Here is a 21,815-nt window from a genome sequence, read left to right on the forward strand (position 1 = left end):
AGCATACAGTGATTGGCCAGCTGCTCTCAGTAGTCGGACAGGAACGTGGGAGCGCAGTAGCCGAACCCAGGATGCCTTACAGTCGCCCACAGCGACAGTGGAGCAGGTCCTCTCCTGGAGGCACCTGCCTGAGACCGGGAGCCATCACGTATGGTGGCGGCTGGTAGATCTGTGGCTATAGATGACAATGCTGCTAGACTTACCTGAAGAGGACCGGGCCTCATGACAGAGCGGAATATGTCTCGGCGTCGGTAGCGGACTAAGACAAGTGGCTTCCACGGTCTGACAAAGAACCCCTTGAGTGCGAGGTCGCAAAAGGCCTACGATATTTATGACATTTGACGCCCTAGATATTATCTCCATGCAGCTACAATACTGGCTGTTAATGGTAACAGGGGGCAGGACTGGAGGTATTCAAGAGTGACCACAGCATGAGGCTACGAAGCGTAGTTGAACTGCTTGGTCGACGGGTACCTTACAACAGTGCTGCAGTGCCAGTTGTATTCACACAAAGCAGTGCAATGGCGACGACAATCAAAGGAAAAATTGCATTATATCTACAACTAAAGTTATCGAGGTTCACAGCTCGTGAGGAAGAAACCCAAAGAATTTCGTAGTGAGAAAGAAGCCGCAGATTAAATATTAGCGTTTCTGCAAGATGAGTCAGTGGAATGTGTGTTGTGGTATACGCTTGACAGTGTGGTCAATGTACATGAGAAGTACAATAATGATGATTGTTGTTGTTGTTGTTGTTGTGGTCTTCAGTCCTGAGACTGGTTTGATGCAGCTCTCCATGCTACTCTATCCTGTGCAAGCTTTTTCATCTCCCAGTACCTACTGCAACCTACATCCTTCTGAATCTGCTTAGTGTATTCATCTCTTGGTCTCCCCCTACGATTTTTACCCTCCACGCTGCCCTCCAATACTAAATTGGTGATCCCTTGATGCCTCAGAACATGTCCTACCAACCGATCCCTTCTTCTGGTCAAGTTGTGCCACAAACTTCTCTTCTCCCCAATCCTATTCAATACTTCCTCATTAGTTATGTGATCTACCCATCTAATCTTCAGCATTCTTCTGTAGCACCACATTTCGAAAGCTTCTATTCTCTTCTTGTCCAAACTATTTATCGTCCATGTTTCACTTCCATACATGGCTACACTCCATACGAATACTTTCAGAAATGACTTCTTGACACTTAAATCAATACTGGATGTTAACAAATTTCTCTTCTTCAGAAACGCTTTCCTTGCCATTGCGAGCCTACATTTTATATCCTCTCTACTTCGACCATCATCAGTTATTTTGCTCCCCAAATAGCAAAACTCCTTTACTACTTTAAGTGCCTCATTTCCTAATCTAATTCCCTCAGCATCACCCGACTTAATTAGACTACATTCCATTATCCTTGTTTTGCTTTTGTTGATGTTCCTCTTATATCCTCCTTTCAAGACACTGTCCATTCCATTCAACTGCTCTTCCAAGTCCTTTGCTGTCTCTGACAGAATTACAATGTCATCGGCGAACCTCAAAGTTTTTATTTCTTCTCCATGAATTTTAATACCTACTCCGAATTTTTCTTTTGTTTCCTTTACTGCTTGCTCAATATACAGATTGAACAACATCGGGGACAGGCTACAACCCTGTCTTACTCCCTTCTCAACCACTGCTTCCCTTTCATGTCCCTCGACTCTTATAACTGCCATCTGGTTTCTGTACAAATTGTAAATAGCCTTTCGCTCCCTGTATTTTACCCCTGCCACCTTTAGAATTTGAAATAGAGTGATGATATGTGCTTATTAAGTGAAAGTGATACTGAAAAACGTATCGAGCAGTATTTCATCACCCTTGTCGTATAGGGTGACACAAATCCCTCTGCAGTGAAACGTATTAAAAGACAAGCGTTTTGCATGGAGTGAGTAATAAATATAATTACATACATGGGAGATCAGCATAGAAAAACAAGAAAACATTTAAGAACAGATTCCGAATAAGTTCGCAGCAATATGACCGCGTGGTGCACAATGAAAACTATGGATACTCAAGGGAGGTCAATGAGCACTTGTTACACAAACTGTTGTTTGCGCGTTTCAAGGATGCTCGATAGAATTCAAAGGATGTGCATGAAAGTAACGTGCTATGTTACGTACATCAAACTGCACGCGACATAGATTACAGTGACTTCAAGGTAAGCAGTGCATAGTTGCATAACTTCAAACAGTGCTACAGAAATGTAAGACGTAAGATACCGAAATTTCAAACAAAGCGTCAACTTGATGAAAAGAAAACTGCGGAATCGGTCCGAAAATTTTAGATAAGATAGACTAACTTATCCCGTTGCTCACTAAGGAATTTGTTTTCAACTCCGATCAATCGAGATTTAAAGAGGAAATGCATATGAAAGGAAGTCTGAAAATTAGAGGTACCAAGAGAGTTGTATCAAGATCACATAACATCAATGCCTTAATGTATTCGTATAAAATTTTTCCTCCTATTAATCTGGACTGTAAATTGGCTGGAAAGTTGTTTCTTGTGCTACGAGAAGTTAGAAGTACTCCGTCCCCTACGATTCTTGCCCATGTGCGTTGATCTTTCAAGGTCAGTAGTGACTATGTACGTCACAGCAAGCAACAGTAGGAAAACGGGCGTAAGAGAACTACAGCTACGGTATGAGCACTGATTTTGTTCAATAGCTGGTCAAAATAACTTGCTTTTGCTTCATTCCTGGTCTGTGTATAATAATCATACTTCTTTGGAACAAAGTATCCCCCCTGAAAAGTGTGCGACATTGCACTTCATACCACCAGGAACCCCAGAACAAATGTGTGACATTGCAGTTCATTCCACCCAGAACTCCCAAACAAATTCAGTCTCTGGATGTTTGTTTGTATCGTATCTATAAAATATATTATGCAATACACCTTAAAGGATAGCCAGTTTGACAATAAGCTCCACGACAGACTGTTTCGCATTCGGTTGCATTACATCACATTCCTTCAGTTTCATCACCCTGTTACACTAATATTATTCTACATACATTCTATAAGAATGGAAACCTAGCTGAAAGTGCTGCATGTTTCGTAACTCACAAGGAGTTCACCTTCGATCTTGATGGAGCGAACCTTTGTGATCACTGCGACGCGCCATTTTTCATTTGGTGATCATCATTCTAGTTAATGGTACGTTTTGAACATTTCTTAAATATTGACATTGTCCACTTTGTGAAGTATAATACATATATCGCACAGAAGTTTTATCTCTGCACCTCCCGGAGACATATTTTCTGTCGCCCTCCTAATTTACAGTCGTAGACATAAAAACTGACCGCTGGCCGGCCGCCACAAGGACTAAGTCCTAGACGTTCACTTAAGGTGCCCAATTAAACTGACCGCCCCTGACAACTCTAAGTCCGACCATCTGCACAATCTGGCAACACTGTAAGATGCGGAAGTGTTAGAAGGAAGTGTTGTCTACTTCCGAGATGTTCTCGGATTGTGTGAGCCCGTGGTCTAGTGGTAATCGTCATGCATTCTAAACTTATAGTCGCCTGTTCGCGTCCAACTGTATTTTTTTACCACATTTCGATCTAAAGTTGTGAGTCGGATTGAACATCGAGGATAATTCACTTATCATTCTACCCTTCAGCACTAACAAGTATTCCAGAAATAATTCCGCAGGGCAGCTCGTGGCTGCGTCACGATCATAACAGCTTACGCTGGAGCGTTTTCTCGCGCTGCAGCGGCTACCGGCCACCGTCCAGACGCCACCCGCCTCCTGAAATCCGGCGCCGCCCAGGTGAACGCCTTGCGACGCTGTCAGTGTATGTATCAACTGTCATTTTCGAATTTGAAGTGCTAGTTGTAATCCTCGTCCACGAGACTCAGAGGGCCATAGACGCGGGTTCACAGGTAGATGCCGTGTTTCTTGACTTCCGGAAGGCGTTCGATACAGTTCCCCATTGTCGTTTAATGAACAAAGTAAGAGCATATGGACTATAAGACCAATTGTGTGATTGGACTGAAGAGTTCCTAGATAACAGAACGCAGCATGTCATTCTCAATGGAGAGAAGTCTTCCGAAGTAAGAGTGTGCGCAGGGAAGTGTCATAGGACCGTTGCTATTCACAATATACATAAATGACCTTGTGGATGACATCGGAAGTTCACTAAGGCTTTTAGCAGATGATGCTGTGGTGTATCGAGAGGTTGTAATAATGGAAAATTGTACTGAAATGCAGGAGGATCTGCAGCGAATTCACGCATGGTGCTGGGAATGGCAAATCCATCTCAATGTAGAAAAGTGTAATGTGCTACAAAATAGCAGGTCAGCAACTGGAAGCAGTTAATTCCATAAATTATCTGGGAGTACGCATTAGGAGTGATTTAGAATGGAATGATCATATAAAGTTGATCGTCGGTAAAGCAGATGCTAGACTGAGATTCATTGGAAGAACCCTAACGAAATGCAATCCGAAAACAAAGAAAGTAGGTTACAGTACGCTTATTCGTCCACTGCTTGAATCCTGCTCAGCAGTGTGCGATCCGTACCAGATAGGGTTGATTGAAGAGATAGAGAAGATCCAACGGAGAGCAGCGCGCTTCGTTACAGGATCATTTAGTAATCGCGAAAGCGTTACGGAGATGATAGATAAACTCCAGTGGAAGACTCTGCAGGAGAGACGCTCAGTAGCTCGGTATGGGCTTTTGTTAAAATTTCGAGAACATACGTTCACCGAAGAGTCAAGCAGTATATTGCTTCCTCCTACGTATATCTCGCGAAGAGACCATGAGGATAAAATCAGAAAGATTAGAGCCCACACAGAAGCGTACCGACAATCCTTCTTTCCACGAACAATTCGAGACTGGAATAGAAGGGAGAACCGATAGAGGTACTCAGGGTACCCTCCGCCACACACCGTCAGGTGGCTTGCGGAGTATGGATGTAGATGTAGATGTAGATCTTGCAGTTAAGCATTGGATTTTGCATACTTGAAAATCATGAACTACAGTTAAGCTTTGTAAAATTGAGTCGCAAATGGAAAAAGGTGTAACATCTGCAATTACAACGTTTACTTTTGGTATAACAGAGGGGTGAACGCAGAGGAGGCAGCTAGAAATATTTGAAGTGTGTGTGGATCGAGTGCTTTTGGGAAAAACACGCCAGAAAAAGATATTCTTGTTTCAACAAAGATCGTTCTGGCATGAATGATTTTCCACATTAAGGAAGACTCGACTACCGATATATGTGATAGATTACCATATTACCATCATGCGACATTTGCATTCAACAGGCAAAGTTCAGATGTCTGGTGTAGGAGTACTGCATGCTCTACTTCGAAACAACAAAAATCAACGGAGTGACTATTATTGAACGTCATCAGGTCGCTCATCGAGCATTCCTATGCAGTACCGTTACTGATGACGTGTTATGATGCCTTTATCGTTAACTTCCTAAGAAGAAATGACAGACATTTTCCAACAATTCAACCACAAAAGGATGTCTTCCCACTTCAGGAAAAAACCAGTTCCCGGGTAACATGCTTGGCTACCAGGTGAAGCTACTTTCGTTCGACTTTCGAGACTCGCTGTAAGCCAGATTTGTAATTCTTTTTTAGCAGAGCTACAAGCAGGCAGATACAAACTCAATAAGAGAATCCTAAGACAACGCTCGAGCAAAATTCGTCTTGCAACTCTCAGTAACCCTTAGCGTCAGAGCGAAAACCTTACGGTACTGCCAAATTAATAATGCCACTTTCGTTTGCTGCCGACATATTTTTTGTTGTTGTGAATACATAATTTTATCTATGGAATGCCACATTTTCATAATACTTACGAATGATACAGGAAGTAAAGTAAATACAGATCTTTTCGAAGTCAAAAGTCGGTAATATCCTACTAATTCGTGTTAAAGTAGGCTCAATCGTCTTACAGACACTTAATGCTTTATTCAGACAGACTGCTGTCGTGATGTTTCTGCAGTAAGCTGAGTTTAATTTGTATTAGTACAGTGAATACTTTAATTGCATTTTCCATTAGTTTACTAAACGCAACAGTAATCATCAAAGAGAAATTAAACAGCAGCAGAATTTTCTTTCACGATATCTAAAACAATCTGACAATGTTAAAGTTGTTTACAAATTCTACGCCCATAGAAACCCATTGGTTCTAACGATGTCATTAAACCAGATTAGTTTTAAGGGTATGTTCGTCTATAAATGAATTGCCTTGACGGTTGATTAATCAAGAGCGGGAAGGGTAACATTTTACGAAAATATGACGAAAGGGACAAGTTGAAACACACCCGTTTAATTCCTTTACAGGATTTTGTGTAATTTATAAGCCGTCAAATAGTTAATTATTATGATTACATGAACGTGTGCTTAGTGGATGAAAGGCTATCGGTTTTTCTGCCGTGGTTTCGTGGGTATTTCAACCGAGTGCGGCTGTTCTGAGACTGAATAGGGGAATGATTGAAAGTTTGTCCATTATTAAGGACCATAAAGGTTGTGATGAAAAAACTGATATATACATATATCCTACTAACACACAAATTCTGAGGCAGTTGCTACCTTCGCCTTACACGTCTAATTACGCTTATATCTTTGTATTGGTTTCAGTACTTAGGCACACGCAATGCTGATGGTTAACATTCGCAACAATCCTCACTGCAATCCATGGTTGTTGCCGGCCAACGGAGTTGACGCGAAACGCGTAATTCGGCACTTGTTACTTTTGGTTTCGGATCACTCGCGAATCGATATTAGTGAGGGTCAGGGGGACGTTCTCACTCGTCATACTCCGGTGAATTTTACCGTTTACAACTCACTCGACCACCATTCTTGCCTGTCTCTCCAGTACCACTTCTCACTCGACACTCACCAGTACCACTCTGCACTCGGCACTAGTCTCACTGCCTCCATCAGTGCCCGACAATCGACTCCTGTCTACTATCGAGCTGGGCATCGGATACTAGCATCTACACTCCTGGAAATTGTCCCAGGAAGGGGAAACTTTATTGACACATTCCTGGGGTCAGATACATCACATGATCACACTGACAGAACCACAGGCACATAGACACAGGCAACAGAGCATGCACAATGTCGGCACTAGTACAGTGTATATCACCCTTTCGCAGCAATGCAGGCTGCTATTCTCCCATGGAGACGATCGTAGGGATGCTGGATGTAGTCCTTTGGAACGACTTGCCATGCCATTTCCACCTGGCGCCTCAGTTGGACCAGCGTTCGTGCTGGACGTTCAGACCGCGTGAGACGACGCTTCATCCAGTCTCAAACATGCTCAATGGGGGACAGATCCGGACATCTTGCTGGCCAGGGTAGTTGACTTACACCTTCTAGAGCACGTTGGGTGGCACGGGATACATGCGGACGTGCATTGTCCTGTTGGAACAGCAAGTTCCCTTGCCGGTATAGGAATGGTAGAACGATGGGTTCGATGACGGTTTGGATGTACCGTGCACTATTCAGTGTCCCCTCGACGATCACCAGTGGTGTACGGCCAGTGTAGGAGATCGCTCCCCACACCATGATGCCGGGTGTTGGCCCTGTGTGCCTCGGTCGTATGCAGTCCTAATTGTGGCGCTCACCTGCACGGCGCCAAACACGCATACGACCATCATTGGCACCAAGGCAGAAGCGACTCTCATCGCTGAAGACGACACGTCTCCATTCGTCCCTCCATTCACGCCTGTCGCGACACCACTGGAGGCGGGCTGCACGATGTTGGGGCGTGAGCGGAAGACGGCCTAACGGTGTGCGGGACCGTAGCCCAGCTTCATGGAGACGGTTGCGAATGGTCCTCGCCGATACCCCAGGAGCAACAGTGTCCCTAATTTGCTGGGAAGTGGCGGTGCGGTCCCCTACGGCACTGCGTAGGATCCTACGGTCTTGGCGTGCATCCGTGCTTCGCTGCGGTCCAGTCCCAGGTCGACGGGCACGTGCACCTTCCGCCGACCACTGGCGACAACATCGATGTACTGTGGAGACCTCACGCCCCACGTGTTGAGCAATTCGGCGGTACGTCCACCCGGCCTCCCGCATGCCCACTATACGCCCTCGCTCAAAGTCCGTCAACTGCACACACGGTTCACGTCCACGCTGTCGCGGCATGCTACCAGTGTTAAAGACTGCGATGGAGCTCCGTATGCCACGGCAAACTGGCTGACACTGACGGCGGTGGTGCACAAATGCTGCGCAGCTAGCGCCATTCGACGGCGAACACCGCGGTTCCCGGTGCGTCCGCTGTGCCGTGCGTGTGATCATTGCTTGTACAGCCCTCTCGCAGTGTCCGGAGCAAGTATGGTGGGTCTGACACACCGGTGTCAATGTGTTCTTTTTTCCATTTCCAGGAGTGTATGTTCGTAGGATCACGGATCCCTTACATCCCCGCCCTAAAAACCTTCTTTGTAGCCACATGCGAAAAAGAACAATAGGAAAAAATTGTAACATAGTTTATAAATGAAAATGAGGAACATATGTTCTGGTTCAAATACTGAAAATTACATCGTATCACAAATAATAACCTTTTGACTCCGGTAGCAAACTGCCCCTACAGAAACATCATACAACATCAATCTATTTCAATTAATATGGCATGGTAAATATTTTTACAAAACTTTGTCTTACATTCAGTTACCAAAAATCTTCATTTTCAAAGGTTTGTCTGGGCCATGAACTAAATATTTGTTACTGGTTAATCTCTTATAACTAGCTACTGCGAAGACAAGAAAACAAACTAGTTGAATGCCAGCTACTCCATTGGTATGCCGTCCTTTCATCGGGATTCCTGCCGTCCATACTACTATCGCTCTAACTTATAACTCACTTCGCCAACACACATCAGACTTAAGGAAGAAATTCACAACTTATTCATTTGAGTCTTGAACACAAGCAAAATTGAATATCAAAACAAAATATAGCATTTACACCTTGACTTATGCAATTATTTTACAATCCCTCATACCTCTACAAATTGATTCAATAATATGAAATGTTCCATTATACCACTAAATATGTCTTATATAACTATTTGTATCACTATAACTAATGTGGTCAACCAATGAAATATTTTAAATTACTGATCATTTCATTTTGCCAAACATTTATACTGCCATGTGTGAACTGTTATCACTAATACTCAGATCAAAGGTACAATATTTCCTGTTATATTTACATTAATCCAAATCTGTTATATGGACATTTGTAATTCATTACGCAGTACCAGAATTCTGCTTCTAAAGCTTGACCTAAGTACAACCATAATTGACTCTGATAGCTAATTGGATACATGAATTACTCATTACTCATAAGTTACACTTTCTGTTATACCAGCATACTTCAGATAAACATGTATACCTACAAATAACTTGCAAACAGATGTTGCTCATGTGCTAAATGACATACTTCAATACTTCAAACATCTCATACTCCATACATTTCATTACACGTAACTCCCTCAACTTAACAACTACTTCAACTGCAGATCAATATACATCTTCAAACTACATCAAATGTCCATATTCGCTGAAATAACTACATAAAAATACTACTCCCAGCTCCTTGGCCTCTCCGTTCATCATATTTCACATCATTTATTCGAACAACTATCTCCTCATGTATTTGTTTCTTTATATGCCATCCTAATTACAAGCTGAAACATTACTTCAATTTTCATACAACAATTTGACCTTTTCATGCCTCACAAAACAACTCTATAAGATTACACAAACTCTTGTTTGACCAATTAGCTTCCCACCACATTTTATAAACATTATCTTTCTGATGTGATTCTCATTTTATTACTTCTGCCACTAATAATTTTGCAATGTACTGACATTAAGCTGATTTTTACCTGATTGATTCTTTGGCCTCTCACATTCTACATCAACAGTAACTACTTATCCTTAATTTAAGTCAACTATAAGTCTGCTACATGGGTCCTGACTGAATTACTTGGATGACCACTACCAACTCTAACTACTACACACTAACTTTCTTAACCTAAGGATAGGGAAAGATGGTGGAGGAGTGAAACTTGAAATAAGAAATAAAGTCTCACCCAGCTGGGAGTGTACCAGTCGCCACTTGGTATACCAGCAAAACAGTTGCTGGCTAGCTACACCTTACTTTCTTCAATTTGTACCTCATGATCCCTTTGTCTATCTTCTCCCCTCTCATAATTCCTGTCATTATCATCATCGCCTCTCCCATAATTGTGGTGATACTGTCGACCATTGCCATGGTTGCTATGTCCATTACCCCCACCTCTACCTATGTAACTCGGTGGGCCATTAAACTGACTTAGACGGTAATTATTTCCACCTTGGTTCTGATCATGCATCTGATTGTTTTCTTGTGCACGAATAGTTTCTAATTGCTCCAATACTTCCATTAAGATATTTTTATCTTTAATCAGGCTTCCAGGTAAGTTTTCTTGCATCTTACGACTTAACCTCCTTTTAATTGCTGATATCATTATGTCGTCATTCAATGGCTGCTCCAATGTTTCATTCAACTCCCATAGATGCTCAGCAAATTCTCTCAAGGTACCTCTCCAAACATTAAGGGACTTGCGAAGCAGTAAATCTTCAAGTGTTGCACATTGGTGACTTTTGGACCAGTATTTCTTTAAAAACTCTTCCTCAGATTGACTGTAGCTGGTAACTTCTTCTTTCTTCCTAACTCCCCAGGTGAAAGCTTCACCTTCCATTTTGTCAATTGTGAACTGAATTTTATATGCATCTCGTAGGTGTGCTGGGAAAACTCCTCGTGACCACTAAGTAAATATCATTTTATGCAATGCCCCTTCGGGTTTATATTTTTGCCCCATGTTGGTCTGGGTATACCTAATATCAGAATTTACGTATGTAACGAGCTTGCCCTCTCCTACTGTTAAGGTGGCACTATTTATCTCCCAATCAATCTCTTCGGTTTTAGTTCCTTGCTGTTGGACTCCCTCCTGCAGCTGTTTGATTTCATTTGTAACTATATGTTCCACAGCCTCCTCCAATTTCCCTTGCCTGTTTCCCAATTTACCAATATTGACTTGGCACTGCTGTTGTATTTGTACCATGTCTTCAATCTGTTGGTTCTGGTGTGCTTCCATTTCTTGCATTCTCCCTTCCAGTTCAGTTTTGACACCCTCAACATCTCCCTCAGCTTTTCCAATTATCTCTGCCATCATATCGTTCATCTCTTCTCGGAGTTGATCTACCTTCACCTGAAGCTTGTCATCTCTCTCCTGAAGAGTTATTCTCATCTGTTCCTGGAATCCCTGCAGTCCTTTCCTTAAGCTTTCTTGGTTTTCTTGGGACATCTCGGCTGTACTTTTCTTGAATTCTTTGTTTTCTTTCTTGATTTCTTCATTTGCTTTCTTGATTTCTTCGTTGCCTTTCCTGATTTCTTGGAGCATCTTAAATATTGTTAACTGCGATTCTCCAGCCTCTAGACTCAGTTCCTTTCTAATTAGTTTTACTGGTGTCTCAGGGTAACCGGTTGAATGGCCCAATGGGCTGTTCATTGACATTCCATTACTACAAATTCCTGACTCATCCTTGTCTTCCTGCCCTATCTCTATTTTTCTAACTACCTCCTCCACAACCTTTCCTTTCAATTCACGATCCATTCTAACTATTCACTATGCACAGACAATAAAAAGAAGCAAAATAAAACTAAAATAACCTCCTAGTAACCCAAACACTCACTAATTAGGTAATAACGAAATAATCTTTCACTGTATTCGGTTAACCCAGACTGGCAAAATAGACCTATCCGTTGAACACCATAAATTACAGAAGCCTATCCACATCAAACATCAATGACTGCATTTATACACAAAATCTCGAAGTAACAGACACAAAACTTAGAAGACAAATAAACATGTAGTTTACAATAAATAATGCAAATGAGACACTATTCTGTGCTGTACAGAATGAAAACACGAGCATATTAGCATACCATGCTTCAGATCAAATTCGTAAAGAAATGTTAAAAAACACTGTTTTTATAACTTCTGCAATTGTCAAATTTAATTTGAAATTTCTTCCGCGCTCTGAAGATAGTGCAATATTAATTAGTCTCGCGCCAGCAAATCGTCCTCACTCACCCCTCGACGCTCGTCGAAGTTGCGATGTTTTGACGTTTGAAGTCGCGCTGCTAGTCGTGTTGGCGTTGGCTCCTCCAGCGCGGCGGCCGTCAGGCGATGCGTTTGCTGTAGCTGGTGTGTAGTGCTGTGTACAAAGTGAAGCTCGCGGCGAATCAGGCTGACGCAGTCTCGTAGTTCGGTAGTTGGCGACGGGATGCAGCTGCTGTCACGTATTTCGTTGATCGGCGGGTAGTTGGCGCAGACTTCGTATACTTAGAGGGTTCGCCACTAGATGTCAAACTCCGCGTCGTCTTTGTTCCTACTTCAACCACTTGGCTCCGCTGTAGTCACCCGTCAGTGTGGTACATCTCCGCTATCCAAACCTTTGCTGTCGCGGCGTCTGGAACTTCTTCACTGCTTCAGATGCTTTGGTTAGCCGCTCACAGCGTCTGGGTGACGTCACCCAACAATTACGCCAGTCAACACTCGCAAATACGGTAACAGTTTATGGGTCCACATCAAATTGAGCGATTTACACCGTTCAAAAAACAATTTCGGATACAAAGCCACTTGAAAACATATTCCTGATACTTTCTTAACGGAATTTTGGCTGGTTCACTCCCGATTATGCACAAACGCGCCTTTCTTAGAATATAATTTTACAGCAATTCACGCAGGTTCTCGTCTCCATACTTCAATGTTGTTGTTGTTGTCTTCAGTCTTGAGACTGGTTTGATGCAGCTCTCCATGCTACTGTATCCTGTGGAAGTTTCTTCATCTTCCAGTACTTACTGCAACCTACATCCTTCTGAATCTGCTTAGTGTATTCATCTCTTGGTCTCCCTCTACGATTTTTATCCTCCACGTTGCCCTCCAATGCTAAATTTGTGATCCCTTGATGGCTCAGAACATGTCCTACCAACCGGTCCCTTCTTCTTGTCCAAACTATTTATCGTCCATGTTTCACTTCCATACATGGCTACGCTCCATACAAATAGTTTCAGAAACGACTTCCTGACACTTAAATCTATACTCGATGTTAACAAATTTCTCTTCTTCAGAAACGCTTTCCTTGCCATTGCCAGTCTACATTTTATATCCTCTCTACTTCGACCATCATCAGTTATTTTGCTCCCCAAATAGCAAAACTCCTTTACTAATTTAAGTGTCTCATTTCCTAATCGAATTCCCCCAGCATCACCCGACTTAATTCGACTACATTCCATTATACTCGTTTTGCTTTTGTTGATGTTCATCTTATATCCTCCTTTCAAGACATAATCCATTCCATTCAACTGCTCTTCCAAGTCCTCTGCTGGCTCTGACAGTATTACAACGTCATCGGCCAACCTCAACGTTTTTATTTCTTCTCCATGGACTTTAATACCTACTCGAATTTTTCTTTTGTTTCCTTTACTACTTGCTCAATATACAGATTGATTAACATCGGGGACAGGCTACAACCCTGTCTCACTCCCTTCCCAACTGCAGCTTCCCTTTCATGGCCCTCGACTCTTATACCTGCCATCTGGTATCTGTACAAATTGTAAATAGCCTTTCGCTCCCTGTATTTTACCCCTGCTACCTTCACAATTTGAAGGAGAGTATTCCAGTCAACATTGTCAAAAGCTTTCTCTAGGTCTACAAATGCTAGAAAGGTAGGTTTGCCTTTCCTTAATCTATTTTCTAAGATAAGTCGTGGGGTCAGTATTGCCTCACGTGTTCCAACATGAATCAATACTGACCCTACGACTTATCTTAGAAAATAGATTACTTCAATATATTGTTCATTAACACTGCTTTTGTCACTTGAACTTGTAGAAAGAAATTGTTTACTGTTCCTCAATCACTTTTGCAATGTATTGTCTAAATAAGTCACTTTTGCACTGTATTATCTAAATAATGAAATTTCTAATTTCACCATAAATGTTATATGTTACACTGTTTCTAGTTCGAATACTGTAATTTTAGTCACGGTAACGACAATACCGGATTGATCTTGCACTAAAATTGCCCGATAATTGTAAATGTCATTCCACTGAAACCAAAAATGGTGCTTAATAAATCATTGTTCGGATCCGAAGATTGCAACTGTCCTTTTCACGGAAGCCAAGATGAAACACACCCGTTTAATACCTTTACAGGATTTTGTGTAATTTATAAGCCGCCAAATACACTCCTGGAAATGGAAAAAAGAACACATTGACACCAGTGTGTCAGACCCACCATACTTGCTCCGGACACTGCGAGAGGGCTGTACAAGCAATGATCACACGCACGGCACAGCGGACACACCAGGAACCGCGGTGTTGGCCGTCGAATGGCGCTAGCTGTGCAGCATTTGTGCACCGCCGTCGTCAGTGTCAGCCAGTTTGCCGTGGCATACGGAGCTCCATCGCAGTCTTTAACACTGGTAGCATGCCGCGACAGCGTGGACGTGAACCGCATGTGCAGTTGACGGACTTTGAGCGAGGGCGTATAGTGGGCATGCGGGAGGCCGGGTGGACGTACCGCCGAATTGCTCAACACGTGGGGCGTGAGGTCTCCACAGTACATCGATGTTGTCGCCAGTGGTCGGCGGAAGGTGCACGTGCCCGTCGACCTGGGACCGGACCGCAGCGACGCACGGACGCATGCCAAGACCGTAGGATCCTACGCAGTGCCGTAGGGGACCGCACCGCCACTTCCCAGCAAATTAGGGACACTGTTGCTCCTGGGGTATCGGCGAGGACCATTCGCAACCGTCTCCATGAAGCTGGGCTACGGTCCCGCACACCGTTAGGCCGTCTTCCGCTCACGCCCCAACATCGTGCAGCCCGCCTCCAGTGGTGTCGCGACAGGCGTGAATGGAGGGACGAATGGAGACGTGTCGTCTTCAGCGATGAGAGTCGCTTCTGCCTTGGTGCCAATGATGGTCCTATGCGTGTTTGGCGCCGTGCAGGTGAGCGCCACAATCAGGACTGCATACGACCGAGGCACACAGGGCCAACACCCGGCATCATGGTGTGGGGAGCGATCTCCTACACTGGCCGTACACCACTGGTGATCGTCGAGGGGACACTGAATAGTGCACGGTACATCCAAACCGTCATCGAACCCATCGTTCTACCATTCCTAGACCGGCAAGGGAACTTGCTGTTCCAACAGGACAATGCACGTCCGCATGTATCCCGTGCCACCCAACGTGGTCTAGAAGGTGTAAGTCTACTACCCTGGCCAGCAAGATCTCCGGATCTGTCCCCCATTGAGCATGTTTGGGACTGGATGAAGCGTCGTCTCACGCGGTCTGCTCGTCCAGCACGAACGCTGGTCCAACTGAGGCGCCAGGTGGAAATGGCATGGCAAGCCGTTCCACAGGACTACATCCAGCATCTCTACGATCGTCTCCATGAGAGAATAGCAGCCTGCATTGCTGCGAAAGGTGGATATACACTGTACTAGTGCCGACATTGTGCATGCTCTGTTGCCTGTGTCTATGTGCCTGTGGTTCTGTCAGTGTGATCATGTGATGTATCTGACCCCAGGAATGTGTCAATAAAGTTTCCCCTTCCTGGGACAATGAATTCACGGTGTTCTTATTTCAATTTCCAGGAGTGTAGTTAATTATTATGATTACATGACCGTGTGCTTAATGGATGAAAGGCTATCGGTTTTTCTGCCGTGGTTTCGGGGATATTTCAACCGAGTGCGGCTGTTCTGAGACTGAATAGTGGAATGATTCAAAGTTTGTCTATTATTAAGGACCATAAAGGTTGTGATGAAAAAACTGATATATACATATATCCTACTAACACACAAATTCTGAGGCAGTTGCTACCTTCGCCTTACACGTCTAATTACGCTTATATCTTTGTATTGGTTTCAGTACTTAGGCACACGCAATGCTGATGGTTAACATTCGCAACAATCCTCACCGCAATCCATGGTTGTTGCCGGCCAACGGAGTTGACGCGAAACACGTAATTCGGCACTTGTCACTTTCTGTTTCGGATCACTCGCGAATCGGTATTAGTGAGGGTCAGGAGGACGTGCTCACTCGTCATACTCCGGTGAATTTTACCGATTACAACTCACTCGACCACCATTCTTGCCTGTCTCTCCAGCTAGACTTGGCCACTGTTTCTATGTTTCGATACAGTGTATCGATACGTGGAACTGTTTCAGTGTTTCGAAACGGCTACGGTTCACTGTTTCGCATAACTGGACCAGATTCGATCTCGAGCCAGACACAGAAACTGTTTCGTTGTTTCAAAATAAGGTTGTTTTAGTCCACCTGTGCTTGGAACGGACTAATTGTATCGAAACAGTGATGTTTGAATCCCCTTATGTGTCGGACGAGATTCGGGCTCGGCACAGGTACTGAAACACATTTAACATACCACTTCATGAAACGCTTTCAAGAGTGTCGAAATCTTTTTTACAAGCAATAGTATGAAACCTAAGATATCCGAAAATAAAATTTCGTTTCAAGCTGACTGTCATATTCCAAATGGCTTTAACATCTGCTTTATAAACACTAACCAAACAATAAAACAACGCATACTATTCACATTCAAAATAATAAATATGTTAAAATAATTCAGTTAAATTACACCTTTTGATAATATACGGTCCTCTGGTCATGTACAGTAATCATATTAAGAAACATAAGTCTACAACATTCTGAATAAAAAAAAGGCGTAGAGTGACAGTTATTAGACATATACATAAATTTGATGTAGGTATAATTGCAAGCAATCTGTTTGACATGTCACTGATAGTCTAATGGTGAACGGGAAGGACTAATAAGCATGGTGAATTTATAGTTACGGTTCGAAACACCTTGTAATAGAAAATTTTTTTCTGTTATATTTTGTTATTTATTCGAATTATTTGGCGTTATTTGTGAGTGTTTAGTCACCGTGCCTATTATCCTAAATGATTCCCTTTGTGTGCATGGAAATCAGCAGGATGGGTGTATTACCCATACTAACGGAATGTGGGAATCCCAGTAGCATATCAGTTGTTTCTGTAGTTTGCTCCCACCTCCCGTTCGTGGTGGCTCTTCTGTCTTCAGCTATGGCTGTCCTCAGCCAATTGAAAATTATGAAAGTCACACGACACGAAAGCAGCGCATTTGCTGCAGGAAATACGAAACTGCCAAGACGCCTAAGTGATAATTTCATACTTTCCGCGATATGATTAGCGCTTTCGCACCTCATTTGTGTTTATGTGGACATACTTATACAATAGACAGTAAAGATGATAAAATGTGTAGGTTTATTAGATTACAAACCACAAACTGTTTCACTGTTTCGAAACGGCGTATCGAAACATTACATTGTACTGTTTCATTTATTTCGAAACAGTTACGTGTTTCAGTTTGCCCATCTCTAGCACCACTTCCCACTCGACACTCTCCAGTACTACTCTGCACTCGGCACTAGTATCACTGCCTCCTGCAGCGCTCGACAATCGACTCCTGTCTACAATCGACCTGGGCATCGGATACTAGCATCTACGTTCGTGGGATCACGGATCTCTTACAAAGTGCTTGATAGAGGACTTCCCTATCAATGCAAGTTCCTGAGAGACGACTTTCCTATCGATCTCCTGGAAAGTTTTGTTTCTCAAATCAACAGAGTGCGTTACCATGCAGTAGCACAGGTAATGTAGTTTTGTTGCTCGATTTTCTTAAACTGCGACCGAAATGTGTCTCAGTTGACGGCAACAAATTCCAGCTGTGTTGCACACACCTCTTGGGACAGAATTCGTAGCCCAAAACACACTTTTGGAGCTATCAGATGTAAAATATTATGTTCACGCTACTCTTTGCTCGATTTTGCGTCTTTTGGTGGGTTCAAATGGTTCAAATGGCTCTGAGCACTATGGGACTCACCTGCTGTGGTCATCAGTCCCCTAGAACTTAGAACTACTTAAACGTAACTAACCTAAGGACATCACACACATCCATGCCCGAGGCAGGATTCGAACATGCGACCTTAGCAGTCGCACGGTTCCGGACTGCGCGCCACGAAGCGCGAGACCACTGCGGCCGGCCTTTTGGTGGGGCTCAGCCTTTCATTTCTTCTTACGAAGTTAACGATAAAGGCATCATAACACGTCACCAGTAACGGTACTGCATAGGAATGCTCAATGAGCGACCTGATGACGTTCAATAATAGGCACTCCACTGATTTTTGTTGTTTCGAATTAGAGCATGCAGTACTCCTACACCAGACATCTGAACTTTGCCTGTTGAATGCAAATGTCACATGATGGTAAAATGGTAATCTATCACATATATCAGTAGTCGAGTCTTCCTTAATGTGGAAAATCATTCATGCCAGAACGATCTTTGTTGAAACAAGAATATCTTTCTCTCGTGTGTTTTTCTCAAAAGCACTCGATCCACACACAGTTCAAATCTTTCGAGCTGTCTCCTATGCGTTCACCTCTCTGCTATACCAAAAGTAAACGTTGTATTTGCGGATGTTACACCTTTTTCCACTTGCGACTCAATTTTAGAATGCTTAACTGTAGTTCATGATTTTCAATTACGCAAAGTCCAATGCTTAACTGCAAGATTATAACTAGAATTTCAAATTCGAAAATGAAAGTTGATACATACACTGACAGCGTCGCGAGGCTTTCACCTGGGCGGCGCCGGATTTCAGGCGGCGGGTGGCGTCTGGACGGTGGCCGGTAACCGCTGCAGCGCGAGGAAACGCTCGATCGTAAGCTGTTACGATCGCGACGCAGCCACGAGCTGCCCTGTGGAATTGTTTCTGGAATACTTGTTAGTGATGGTGGGTAGAATGTTAAGCGAATTGTCTTCGATGTTCAATCCGACTCATAACTTTAGACCGAAATGTGGTAAAAAATACAGTTGGACGCGAACAGGCGACTACAAGTTTAGAATGCACGACGATTACCACTAGACCACGGACTCACACAATCCGAGAACATCTCGGATATCCTCCTAACACTTCCGAATCCTACAGTGTTGCCAGATTGTGCAGATGGCCGGATTGAATTGTCAGGGGCGGTCAGTTTTATTGGCCACCTTAAGTGAACGACTCGGAGTTAGTCTCTGAGGCGGCCGGCCAGCGGTCAGTTTTATGTCTAAGGCTGTACATGGTGAGTCATTATAAGCTAACATTTCTTTTCTGTCATAACTGCTAATATAATACTTTCGAATCAGCATTATTAAAAAGTGAACTTGCGACCTTGCACTAAACGTGTTCCTTGTGAATGGTGGGTATTTGAAGCTGGTCTGCCCAATTTTGTTGTGACACGGCGCAACCTTCAATCACGACCGCACAGTGTGGGACCATTGCCGTGGACTGCGGTCTTGCACCACACTGTATCACCACTATTCCAACATCCAACAACAGAATTCCATAGGCAGCTCGCGTCTCTGTTTCCGGTTGGCTCCGGATGGAAGGTGTTGCCGCAACACAGGCATTGCCGAAGGATGTACAGGCTGAGAATTGGAGACAAAATCTCTCATACCCTTTTATACTCCGACCACCTCTCTCGTGGTTTTCTGTTGTTCCGTCTTGGTTCCTGTACATATTTTATGTTGCTAATCTATCTCTAAGGCATAGACGTTTCCTTCTGAGAATTTCGGACATATTGAAACATCACCGTAATTATTGACTTAGAAAAGTAATCGGGAATCTTGGAACTGTAATGCTTCTCCACTGATGATCTCTTAAGCTCAGATGTACGCCAGGATGGAACTCTTACAGTAATCGGCGAAATGCCACGATTAATGAGGATAATTGGCAGTGGGCACTACATTAGCAGTGTGTGGATAAACTGAGAATCTGGATCCGTCGGAAGGAGTGCAAGGATAATCCGTGCAGTTACTATGACAACTTTTCCTGAGTGCTTAGTGGTCACAAAATCTGCCTAGAGACCGCGCTGGGTTCGAATCCTAGCCCGGCACAAATTTTCAGCTTTCTTCATCAATGTCAACCAATGCCCGCTCGCAGCCGATGTCTGTAATATCTTTATGTCATCATGTTGAAAATCTACAATCTTTCATTATACAATAATATACATAAATATATATAGACTGAAACCTTAGGGCTGTAGCAAGAAATGTATATATTTTATTTCTCCAAGAGAAAAAAGATATATTGACAAACAAGACTATATAGGAAACACCCGGATAACAACATCCTTCATGAATAGTCAGAGTTACACAATAAGGTGTATATACAGAAGTTTCCCGATGTTTTTAATCATGTAAATTCAGGTTGGAGTTCCTTTCGTTACCCTGTTTGTAAATGTGTCCAAACTTTCAAAATGTTACTACGTCCTTAGATCAACGCCTGAAACTTATTTACATAAAAGACACACGTTTTGTGACATTTACATCAATCTCGCTCTGTTGCTCTTAACAGTTCGTATGAATTCTTATCTCTTTTTATACTACATTACATATTATTTTGCAGACGTGGTATTCAGTGTCCATACGAAGTGCATGCCAGTGATCTATCTACGAGTAGATACTTTCTCAGACGTAACAAGGTATCTATATTTTGAAACTCTTTGCTCTGCTCAGCAGCACTATGTTTTCTTACTCTGACTATGCTGTCCAATTCAACCAGGATGTGTGACGTTTAAAGTTTAACGACACATATCTTAAATATTCACAGGGTTCTATGTTTCCTAGATTTCCACCCCTTTTAAACATTTTGAAGATTTTGTATTTGATAAATGCTTATCAAGTCAATAAAAGGTGTCTGTACAAGATATTACATTACACAAAATATTGCATGACAATTAAAATTTAAAATTTTTTTGTGGAGGTTGGGCAAATTACCCACTTACTAAATCCAAAAATTCATCTAATGAGTAGAAGGAGTTGCCGTTAAGAAATTCTTTTAATTTCCTTTTAAATGCTATATGGCTATCTGTCAGGCTTTTGATGCTATTAGGTAAGTGACCAAACACTTTTGTGGCAGCATAATTACCCCCTTGAGTAGTGAAGATCATCCTTTCTCCTAGTGTTGTAGCCATGTACACTGCTATTACTTTTGAATTTGTTTGGATTGTTAATAACAAATTTCGTAAGTGAATATATATATTGTGAGGCTACAGTGAGGATCTCTAGCTCTTTAAATAAGTGTCTGCCGGATGATCTTGGATAAGCTTCAGCAATTATTCTGTTTACAATCTTTTGTGGAATGTACACTCTTTTACTCAATGATGAGTTATCCCAGAATATGATGCCAAACGAAAGCAGAGAATGAAAACAGGCGTGGTAAGCTAATTTACTGAGATATATATCGCCAAAATTTGCAATGACCCTAATAACATAAGTAGCGGAACTGAAACGTTTCAGCAGATCTTCAGTGTGTGTGTTTTCATCAAAGCATACGCCCGGAAATTTTGAATATTCTACCTTAGCTAGCGATTTCTGATCGAAGTCTATATTTATTAACGGTGTCATTCCATTTATTGTGAGGAACTGTATATACTGTGTTTTGTCAAAGTTAAATGAGAGCCCATTTGCAGAGAACCACTTAAAGATTTTTCGGAAAAACATCGTTTAAAATTTCACCAGTTAATTCTTGTCTGTTGGGTGTGATAGCTGTACTTGTATCATAGGCGAAAAATTCCAGCTTTGCATCTTCGTGAATATAGAATGGCAAGTCATTAATATATATTAAGAACTGCAGAGGACCCAAGACCGAACCTTGCAGCACCCCATTCTTGA

Source organism: Schistocerca piceifrons, chromosome 2 (genome assembly GCF_021461385.2).
Source record: "Schistocerca piceifrons isolate TAMUIC-IGC-003096 chromosome 2, iqSchPice1.1, whole genome shotgun sequence".
NCBI lineage: Eukaryota > Metazoa > Arthropoda > Insecta > Orthoptera > Acrididae > Schistocerca > Schistocerca piceifrons.